At 35.8% G+C, this 11,212-nt stretch overlaps 1 long non-coding RNA gene across 1 annotated transcript; it reads left to right on the forward strand.

Annotated features, from left to right (window-relative positions):
- Positions 1–7,152: 7,152 nt before the first annotated feature.
- Positions 7,153–9,383, forward strand: LOC122139353. Its single transcript, XR_006156209.1, has 3 exons — positions 7,153–7,209; positions 7,532–7,901; positions 8,320–9,383. It is a non-coding gene; the product is annotated as an uncharacterized LOC122139353 (long non-coding RNA).
- The last annotated feature ends 1,829 nt before the right edge of the window (positions 9,384–11,212 follow it).

Raw genomic sequence — 11,212 nt, forward strand, 5'->3', positions numbered from 1 at the left:
AAAAAGTGCTTTGAATTTACTTTTTTAATGTGTACATCGGTCCCACATGATCACAATGTGTTCAACTGACATAATTGTCCTCTTTTTCTCAATGACTTACTGCTTGCCAAACCAAAATATTTAATTCATGTTAAGACTATTTAAATAATCATGTGGATTCAAGATATTATTTGTAATTCCTGATTGTTATTACCAACTTGATTTCTTAATGCTAATATTAGTCAAAGGTATTATGCAACTCTAAAGCAATTTCATCATGTCTCTGGTTGTGTAAACCTACTATAGACATGTTCAAATGTGTGAATACAAAATCAAAATTATAAAATTGCATACTGGCATTGACAGAGGCAAAAAGCAAGAGTTGGTACTATATATATATATAGAGTTGTCAAGTTTACAAATGGAGAACTGAGCACAGTTGCCATTAATTGATTACACAAGAAAAACAAACAAAAAAACTTTAACTTCAAACAAGATTACATAATGTATTGTCAAATTGGATTAAGGATGGCAAGACATTTATAAACCTACTTTTAACTGTTGTCAGTGTCAATTAAGAACAGCAAAGACATTTGTAAAAATATTAACTGTTACAGTAGACTTAAAAGTGCATATACAAATACTAAACTGTTAGAACTAACTAACTGCATTCTGAAGAAAAAACAATCCAAACATGGCACAAAGTGAATAAGTTCAATTAGAGCAATAGCTTGTTACAGTTCACTGCCAAGGTTAACCATGCATCTTAAAGGCATAATTCACCCAGAAATAAAGTTTTTGTCATTAATTACTCAGCCTTTATAAACATGTAAGACCGTTGTTCATCTTCAGAACACAAATTAAGATATATTTGATGAAAGCTCTCTGATGCTTCGTAGACAGCGATGTAACTAAAATTTTCCAACCAGAAACCTAGTAAGGACATCCGTAAAATAGTCCATGTGACATCAGTGGATCAGCTACGAGAATACTTTTTGTGTGCAAAGAAAAAAAAAAAAAAAAACTACTTTATTCAACAATTCTTCTCCTCCGAGTCACCTTCTGCCTCCATTATGGGGAATAACACAACGCATGCGCGTGATCGTGATACTGGTGAGGTACAACATGCATAACCTGCACTTTGTTTATGAGCAGAGGAAAGCACACGCATGCGTCGTGGTACTCTCCATAATGGAGGAAATCAAAAATATTTTAATTTGTGTTCTGAAGATGAACGAAAGTCTTACAGGTTTGGAACAACATGAGGGTGAGTAATTAATAACATAATTTTCATTTTTGGGTGAACTATCCCTTTAATGCTTTCAAGGACAACACCAACATCCACTGGTTCATCAGAAGCATGTTGTTTTAGAACGTAAATCCCAACAGTGGTGTCGTCAATGGCCTCACTGATGCAGGCTTCTTTCATGCCCTGCACAAAACAAACAAATGTAGGTAAATGTATGTAAGTCCTATTAACAAATGCATACTGAGAAAAATCTAAAACACTAAAAAAACAAAAACAACAACAATTTCTTATTTATTTATTAATGATGTTGAAGATTTATTTGGAATGACAACATTTATAATGCAACTGTATATTTTTAATTATGTATAACTTAATCAAAAAAATAAAGACGTTCCTCCGTGAACGTCCAGGCCTTTTTATGTTGCTCAGCTCAATAGTGCGATCTTTTTTTCTCAGAATGTACTGATGATTTGGCCACTCCTTATGTTCCTGCTATCTCTCTGATGGACTTGTTTAGTTTTTGAAGCCTAACAATCTGTCTGTTTCACTTGTATGGAGCAGTGTTTCCCAACCAGGGTGCCGTGTAAAAAATAATTTTTTAAGATTTTTAAATTGCTAAAATGTTCGAAAAAAGCATCTATTGTATGATATCCATTTCTGCTGTCGCCAATAATTAGAGATGCACTGAAATTCCAGCTGCTGAAAATTAGTTCACCGCTCAGGTTTCACTTTCATGTGGTGTGACGCTCTGCATATTATCCCACTCTATGCATGTGTGCTCCGCTCAGTAGCTCCTTGGCTCCACTCATACCGTTCATGCTCATTGGAATAGCAAAGTCCACTTAAAAATCATGCCGACAGGAAACATGTATGTGGTACAGTATTGTTTCTGTTTGCAACAGCCCTACTGTGCTGTAACATGATGTGGTATATGGGCAACTCTGGTAACGCTGCCCTCTCATTCATTGATCTGCTAACTGCTTTGTCATGCTCACGTGTTCTGATAATAATAGCTTTCTTGGACTAAACATTATTTGGATATAAAAGGTAAAAAAAAATAATAATAATAATAATAATAATAACTAAATCTCTTATAGCCATATACTGTTAGACCTAACTGAAAAACTAAAAAGCTATTGATTTAATTTGTATTGTTATCATTTTGTTATATCATTAGTAATTTGTTTGTTTGTTCTTATTTTAATACTGACTGCTTACTTGTCATTTCTTATTCAAAGTTTGAAATCAAGCTATCTTGTGCTACTGCAACAACATTACCCCACTGTAAAATCAAAAATACACTGAGTGAGCAAAAATTTGTGAAATAGCTAGTTATAATAGTAATTAAACAAAGTTTACATATAAATAAAAGCCTACATGAAAATCTGTCATATAAATCGGTCTCTTCATTAGAAATTAGCCTACTGGTTGCCACCGTTGATGGACGTTTTTTTTTTAATAATATTACAAATATCTGTATTACTGTATATTCCGCAGTTCTTCCCTGCTTTACTGAATATCTATACCTTTCAAGGTATCATATCAAAGTTAGAAATTCAAGTATTGTGACAAAATAAATTTTGTAGGGTGCCACAAATTTGTTCAAATTTCCAAAGGGTGCCGTGACTAAAAAAAATGCTGGGAAACACTGCTGTGGTCATGCTGGTCAAAACAAGGTTCAGGTTGTGAGGTGGGGCATTCACGTATCAGATGTGTTTGATCTGGGGAATCAATCGGACTGAGATCTGGGGAATCTGGAGGCCAAGGTAACATCTTAAACTCTTTGTCATGTTATGTCTTCTACAAGCAACACACAACAGCCTTTTGTATTGAATGATTCACTTTATTCCTCACTGAATGAATCAGCCATTTGAATGAATTAATTAATGTCTTACTCTGAAGATAACTTGTAACTTAATAACTTGTTTTACTTTCATATTGTATATTCCAACTTCATATATGTAAAACATTAATAAGATGGTGTTTGCCAATTATATAAGTAACTATGTAAATAAACAATATGCAAATAAATCATTGTGTATATCAAATCCACCTGGCCTCTGTAACTGTCTCCTCTGTAATATTAGCGTTTTCAATGCAGAAACATTACACTCATTCATAATTAATTTATCAATGTACTCATTTAATGTTAGCAGATTGCCAGATATGCGTACAACAGTGGCATGCAGACACATATAACAGTGTCCTGTATGGAAAGATATTACCCCAGCTGACAGTTATCCATTTTCACGTACAAGTGAACGCTGCAGCTAATGAGGTGGACTGGAGTGACGTCACCGCCCTCTTCGACTGATTGGCTAGAGGAGGAGCTGTCAATCAAGAACTAGTGGACCAATGATAACGCTTAAGCCCACCCTAATTTACATGAAACTCTAACTGCAACATTTGGAAAAACAAGCGCAGAACAAATGAACATGCTTTCATTTTACAAATTTTGTGCAATATATTTTACTTGCGTTTTTAAATTTTGGTTTCTCACTTTTTTTCTTTTTTTTTTATCCATTACTGCAATACATTTGGCGGGATTCTGATCCCATACAAATACACCTGACTTCTGGGAACACACATTTCACCTTCAAAATAACCTTATTATTAGGAATAGTAAAGATTTAAAAGTGGCTGGTTTTTGGATATGATGGACTCTGATAAGATGTGTTTTTGTTTTGTTTTGTTTTTTGTACTCTTTTCACTGTAGGAGCTCAGCAAGGTGAGAGCTGTGATTGTTATTGATAAGGATGTGTCTGAGCTCAAGCAATTCTGGAGAGATGGTGTAAAAAATCCTTTTAAAGTCCAAACAGTGGATGCCTCCAAGCTTGTTTTTATATATTGTAGGCAGCGTAGGTGAAATGTACAGCGACATTCAAGAAGAAATCAAGGTGCACACCCTAATAATTCTCTTTTGGCAGCCCTACAACATTTAGCCAAATATATATTTTGTAATGTTTTTGTCATAAACAGATCTATAATGAATGGCAGTGAAAGGTAATAAGATAAATAATAACAATATTTTTGTTTTGAAAATATTCCGTCCTACCACGAGTGCTCAAGCAGCCTACTGTTTCTATGGTTACCTCCTTAGTTGAACGGATTTCTGTTTTCAAGGTGAAAACACATGCCCTCTTTTGTATGTATTTACTTGCGTGAAAAAGTATATGCACTTTCATTTAAAACCCCCCTCAACTTGGATTTTTTGTGATGATTCAAGTGTTATAGTCAGTCTTACCATATTTCGCACCACGATGAGGAAAGTGCATCTGCTTTTATTCTTTGACCCTCTAATTTTTCATTACATTTAGTACAATTACTTATAAGCACTCTCGTGTCTAGCAGTATGATTATGACTCTTCTGGTAACGCATACATCCTTGATGTAATTTCTGATTGTACTATGTTCTGAATTGGCTTCTGTTTGAAACATGATCACCAAAAGTTCTAGCTTGCACTGCTCTTATCAGCTTCAGCACGCTAGAGGGATTATCTGATTCACTCCACCAGACTGTCGGCCCATCTATAGTATGTGGGTTTCTATTTCCAGAACTGTGTGTGTGTGTGTGTGTGTGTGTGTGTGTGTGTGTGCGTGCGTGCGTGCGTGCGTGTGTGTGTGTGTGTGTGAGAGAGAGAGTCCTAACGTGTATGTGTTGGTTTCATGAGCTAGAGGGAGAGAAATAGAGCACTTTTGTTTGCGTTCTGTGTTAGCCTTGCTTATGAGTCAGCAGTATCTCTGGTACACACAGTCTGCCTCCCACTAGCCATGAACAGTGAGATAAGACCAGCACAGATACACAATGAATTCATTGCAGTTAGCCTACTGAATGGATGCTCCTTCCTGTCCAAAAGGAAATTAAAGTCACTTTATCCACTGCCAAAGTTCTGCCATCTAAACGCACTACACTGCTGCAAAAGCCAATAGAGAGGTGACAAACCATGTCAGTATGTGGTTATGGTGTGAAGCTTGAGAAAACCTTACACTGTAAACATCTCAAACTATATAATCTAAATGTTTGGACTACAACATACCAAACTAACAAGACCTAACTATAGAGACATAATTTTACCAGTACACAAACAGTTCACACAGAAAACCTATATGCTATTATTATTTCCATATAACACAAAAGGTCAATGCAAAAAAAAAAAAAAAAAAGTCTTTAAATATGAATATTAGGTGTGATAAACGCCTTGAATTAACAGATCTTAATGCATCTTATCACATTGACATGAACTCTTAAAAATACTGGGTTATTTTTGCGACCCGGCCGCTGTGTTGAGCCTGTTTGATACAGTATGTTGGGTTGTTTTTATCCAGTGTTGGGTGGTTTTTGTGTTACCCAGCTGTTGGGTAAGTGGCTGGGTCAATCTCACTGACAGCTAAAATTATACACCCCTCCCCCTCACTCTAACAAAATATGTTATGTGCAGGTTCCCTCATCGAGCAGCAGCCTATCACTGGCTCAGATTTTGATAATCAGCACTATTTCAGTGAAAATGGATAACAGAGAACAGTTGAATACACTTAGATTTAAACACTTTACTTTTAAATGTTACATTTCTAATTATTAAAATGCTTGTTAAACAACTTAAAATATATGTAATATGGTAAAAGGCAGTATTCATCCAAATAAATTAAATTAGTCATATTTGTGTCCATGGGTGTTCTTGCTTATTAATTAATGTTCATCTTTTGGTTATTGGTTATTACTGTTGGCTCTAGTAACTCTGTGTGTGATTTCTAGTTTCCAACCCATTTTAAGTCGGTAATATAGTAATTTTTAAGTAATTGCAGAGTTAAATAAAACAACCCATCATGTTGGGTCAAACATTTGATTCAACCAGCTGGTTCAAAATAACCCAGTATGTGTCCTGTCAAATATTTAACCAGCACTGTTTTTATTATTATTCTTATTATTATTATTTATTTATTTGAGTGTGAATATTCCCATATTGTCTTTTTTATGGAGAGCTGTTCTAATCTCCTTTCTATCGCACTGTTAAGAAAACTGACCAACCAATAGGATTCATTCTTTTGGTCACTTGCACAGAGCCATTGCAGTTACATAAAAGCAATCTAGATTTGATGGCGTTTGCCAATAGAATATTTTGCTAAATGACAAAAAATAGGAGTTGTCTCTCTACTCTTGTATTAGATGTTATTTGATGAACACCAAAGGAAATACAAAAATCTGAACAGCTGTTTGAACTATTTTCTTCTCATTGACAAGTGGGTGTCAGAAACCTAAGTTCAGTGTTTTGTGTCCTGGAGTAAAGGGTATTCAGCTGTTTTAAAAGTGCCATCTGAATCAGCATCTTCATGCTGTTTTTTTTTTTTTTTTTTTTTTTTTTGTATGTTTGTATGGTCAGGCCTCAAACCAGCCTAAGCTGGTTTGCTGGTTTAAGATGGTCTCCCAGGCTACCCAAGCTGGTTGACATCCCAGACTGACCAAAATGGTGTTTAGTTGGGTGACCATGGCCATGGCAGTCAAACTCCACAAAGCACCACAAAACGTAATCTGTTTCACTGTACTATACAGGAACAGATAGAGAAGTCTTTTATTGGCAGAAAATCTGATGCAGCTCTCAAATCTCCATTCTGCATATTTGGTTAAACATTTAAGAACCTGCGCTGATGACTTTAGAAACTTTGCATACCATTTGTCAATCTGATTTAAATAAGATTTCAGAAATTTGATCTCAAAACCACTTTCATGGTATTTTGTTTCATTCTCATAGTAGTTCAGCAGCTGGGTCACTATTAACTGCTGAAAAGTTCTGAGTGGAAAAAGTGGAAATTATTTTTATTGTTATATTTAATGGTTTTTGATTAATTAGCTCCACACCTGTTTCAGTTCTCCCTAATTACATTTTCAGTACTTAAGTCCTGTGTTCTGCCCTGGCCCTTTGGCTGCTATTGTTTTGTCTACAGGTTGTGCTGCCTCTTGCTCCTGGATTCCTTCTGTTTCTTGTGTGGGTATATCATTAAAGGCTGTTTTTGGATTATTCCTGCACTGTTAGACATTTCTGTAATTTCTACAGTTATTTACTGTATATCACCAGTATAATACTACAAATTCGCTTTACAGTCAATAACTGTAATGCCCTTTGCATCATGGGAATTTTCTGTGACGTCAAACCCCACATACAGTGACTTACTGTATTTTATAATTGCTGTATTCTATTGTATTTGCCGCAACAACCTCTTTGGCACCTTTCTTTTGAGGTTGCTTTATTTTTTTCAGTTCTCACATTTGGATTGACAATATTTGACTTAACCATGTGTACTGTACAGCGCCACAACAGCTTGGGACCTATGCTTTGGACTGACTACAATGGATGTTACATCGCTTGTAATGATTGGAAAATCTGTTTGTCCTTCGTGTCAGAAACAGCACGAGTGCTTGGAGTACATCTGTATGTTATAACTATACCAGGGCATCACTTTACTGTCCGCATACTACACTGTAGATATTATAATGGGTTCTATATTGTCTTGAGTCGCGCTGCGCCAGGATTTACACTTTCACCTGGCTCCGCTTCGTGAAGACATGGAAGCATCGTGGGTTTTGCCCGGGGATGAACCCGTGAGAGTGGAAGAGTTCTGGAGAACATCTGCGCTGTGTGCCGATGCACCTTATGAGAGAATAAGACCAGTAGGCAAGGTAAAAATATGTACGTGTGTCAACATTTTTGCACACCAGTTTAACCTAGTAACATTTACCCAGCATTTACAAGCAAAGTTTATCTTGTTTTAACATTAAGTTAATTACTCTTAAGTTAATGTTGGCCAGTAGCCTATTGAGAAAATAAAATTGTATGTTAGCTAGGTTAAACAAGTTTTATGGCTAGCTGCCTTTCTGGTTTTAGAATGTTATAGTTTTTAATGGAATTTAAGATTGACTGCATTTTTTTGTATTTGAGTTTTAAAGGCAATTGCAATGAAGCATCAAGAAAGACAAGAGCAGGCCAGCCACCCTGAGACCGATAATTCATGATAAGAGTACAACTATGGTTTTGAGAGATTTGTGTATTATATGGGGATTGCCTTTTAAAAGTGTGCCATTTCTACTTGTTTTTCAGAGAAGTCATTTCTGTAACTAACAAAGTGGATGGTGAGCAAAGGTGGTGGCCAAATTTTGGACAGCACCTGGGTTTTGCAGATGGCTATTCTTTCCCCATTATGTTTGTTGCCTAAAGATTCTTTGTAAGGATAAATCCAGATACAACAATGCACTGCAAAATGTCCTAAGACAGGAGAAATGAAGAAGAACTGTTCCAGCATTGAAAGACTGAGTTTGTGTTATACATGCAATGTTTTAAATAATTTGATATTTTGTAATTATTGTGTCTGTTTTAACTGAATGCCAGTAGTACGGTAAGGTAATGTTTGCAACTGGAAGCCAAATACAGTTTGTAAATCTTAATTACAGTAACTCACTGGTAACAGTGTTGCCAGTAAATTACTGTAAAAACCCTTTGAAATGTCTAACAGTGTGCGTCGTGCGCTTTTACTTTCACAAAACTGTTAAATGTACATTGCTGCAGTCAACCATTCTCTCTTCCTTTATAAATGTTGTGGCAGATGACTAGTCATCTGTCACAGCAGTTATCTCCCGCTTTCACCTGATCAATGGTGCCATTTAGAAATGGACATTTTCAATTACTGCCACTTGGCTACTGATCTGAGAGAGCTAAACACAGACTACTCCGAATGAGTCTCTCTAATTGATCGATTGCTTCTTCACTTTCAATTTAAAATCTACACTTCAGGCTTGTTGCTTTTATTTTTACAGCTAGAAGAGCAAAGACCTGGCTGTAAAATGTGTACGAGCTGGCTGCCTCTATTTCATCTGCCATTTCTAATTTACAGAATCCATTATGGCAATAGATGGAAATAGAAAATTTGGTTAATGGCTGCTGAAGACAGCGTAAAGACCTAAAGTGCTCATGTTTGTTGTGACTGGCAGATCGGAAGTGATAAATAGTTATTAGTAAAGACAATCAACTTTTCTGCCACTGTCTTCATGAGCCTAGCAGCTCTTAATTTTAAAACCGAGCACTCTAGATACCAAGGCTGTTAATTGACTTGGCGTCTTTGTGGTTTCTGGTCTTTGTTTTTCATGTTTCTGAGAAAGTTATGATAAAGCGGTGTGTTAAAATAATATGATAACAGCACACTGCCAGTTTTATACCCTGTGGTATGCATGAGTTCACCGCGCTGGTTCACCTTGTGTTTTGTATTCCGAATCTCATTAATAATGGAAGAATTTAAAAATGGCTACAGATAAATTCATGAGAGCATTTCTGCAGACAAGGCCAGTAAACACTGACAGAAAACAAAAGAATACTGTCACATTTTTTGCAAACAGGGTCCTTGCCAACTAGGAATGAGCAGTGATGAGCAGGGCTGCTTCACATTGACAATTGTTAAAACTGTTAAAGTTGTCTAATCTGCTCTGTGTGAACGTGGACTGAAATTACTGGTATGAGCACATACGAGTTCAGAACATGCTGATGTAAGATGTCTGGGCCAATCATAAGATTCTGACAAAGATGACTCATTTACTCCACGCTATGTAGTTCAGTTTGAAGTCATCATACGATGTCTCTGGGCCAAAAGCAGCTGCATGAATGTGAACATTTGACACAAAAATAACAACATCGCATATGCTCCTCCGTGTTTACAAACACAACACCAGGAGGCACAGCCATTTGGAGGTCATTTAAATGTTAAATGATGTCACAGAATTTACTTCTGATTTTAAACCGATGTGTGAATGTCATTGCCTGTGTGAAGCGAGTATTTTTATATTTACCAGTGAATACAACCAGTCATTCTGGTAATTTTATGGCAATTTACTGGTATTAGTGTGAGAAAGGGGCTTCTGTCAAGACAACTGATGGCAAGAGAAAGGTGAAAGATCAAGACAGGAATACCAGAAAATGTATATGAACGTTTGCAGCTAAGGCTAAATAATACTTGATATACTGTAAGTTAAAAGTGCCTGATTTGTGCTTGTGTAAAATAATTAATTAATGCACACAATTTGAGGGTGCAGACTTTCTTCCTTCCTTTTTTTCAGCCTTATAACTGATCACATGCCTGATTACTACATAAATAAAAATGTGTCAAGGCCAGTGTTGCTCTACAGTCAGACATAAAAGCTTTCAAATAAACCATCAGATATAATAAAACAGAATGAAGTTTTGGTTGGTTATTAGGTGATTGTAGCAGGTTACTAACCTTTTTTGGGGGTTACTATTTTTGCTTTTTACGTTTAGGCAATAAAACAATTCATCCTAAATATTTTTGTCTTTTTTAAAAATCTGCTTCACTTGGATGTGCAATGAGCATTACAATATGGAAGAAAAGATCTGTTGCTATCTCCATTGCAACTTCACAACTAAGTGCTCAAAAAAAAAAAAAAAAAAAAAAACTTGGCCTGTTTCTTGATTTGAAGGGATTTGCTAGGTTAAGTTTAAGGCAGTTTTCTTTCATCCACGTCTAGATGTTTGTCAGACAGGCTGAGATCCACCACTAATACACAGCAGGTAAATATCTTTCAGTGCAATACTGTAGGAAGTCTTAAAAACAAACAGGAACAGAGAGAAACAGTGAGTGACAGAATGACATACTGTAACTGGGTGATTTTGCTGCTCATATACAGGAATGCATTTTTTTTTCCACTTCCTGTATATTATTGATGATTGCTGAAGCGTACTTGAGGTTAAGGGTTTTCATTATTTTCTAAGTAATCAGACTTTTCTTTAGTAGATAATAAACAGTGTGAACATTTTCAGCAGATAAAATCCCACATTACATGATCAAGTCATTCAATACATCTACATGTGTTTTGAAATCAAGTGGTTTTCTCACTATACAGGATGAGGCGTGTCTGTTCATTTTCACTCACTTAGATAACAAAGTAACACATAGTGAAAAGTAAATGAGTGATTAAGCCATTTTATACAA

Source organism: Cyprinus carpio, chromosome B13, assembly GCF_018340385.1.
Source record: "Cyprinus carpio isolate SPL01 chromosome B13, ASM1834038v1, whole genome shotgun sequence".
NCBI classification, from domain to species: domain Eukaryota; kingdom Metazoa; phylum Chordata; class Actinopteri; order Cypriniformes; family Cyprinidae; genus Cyprinus; species Cyprinus carpio.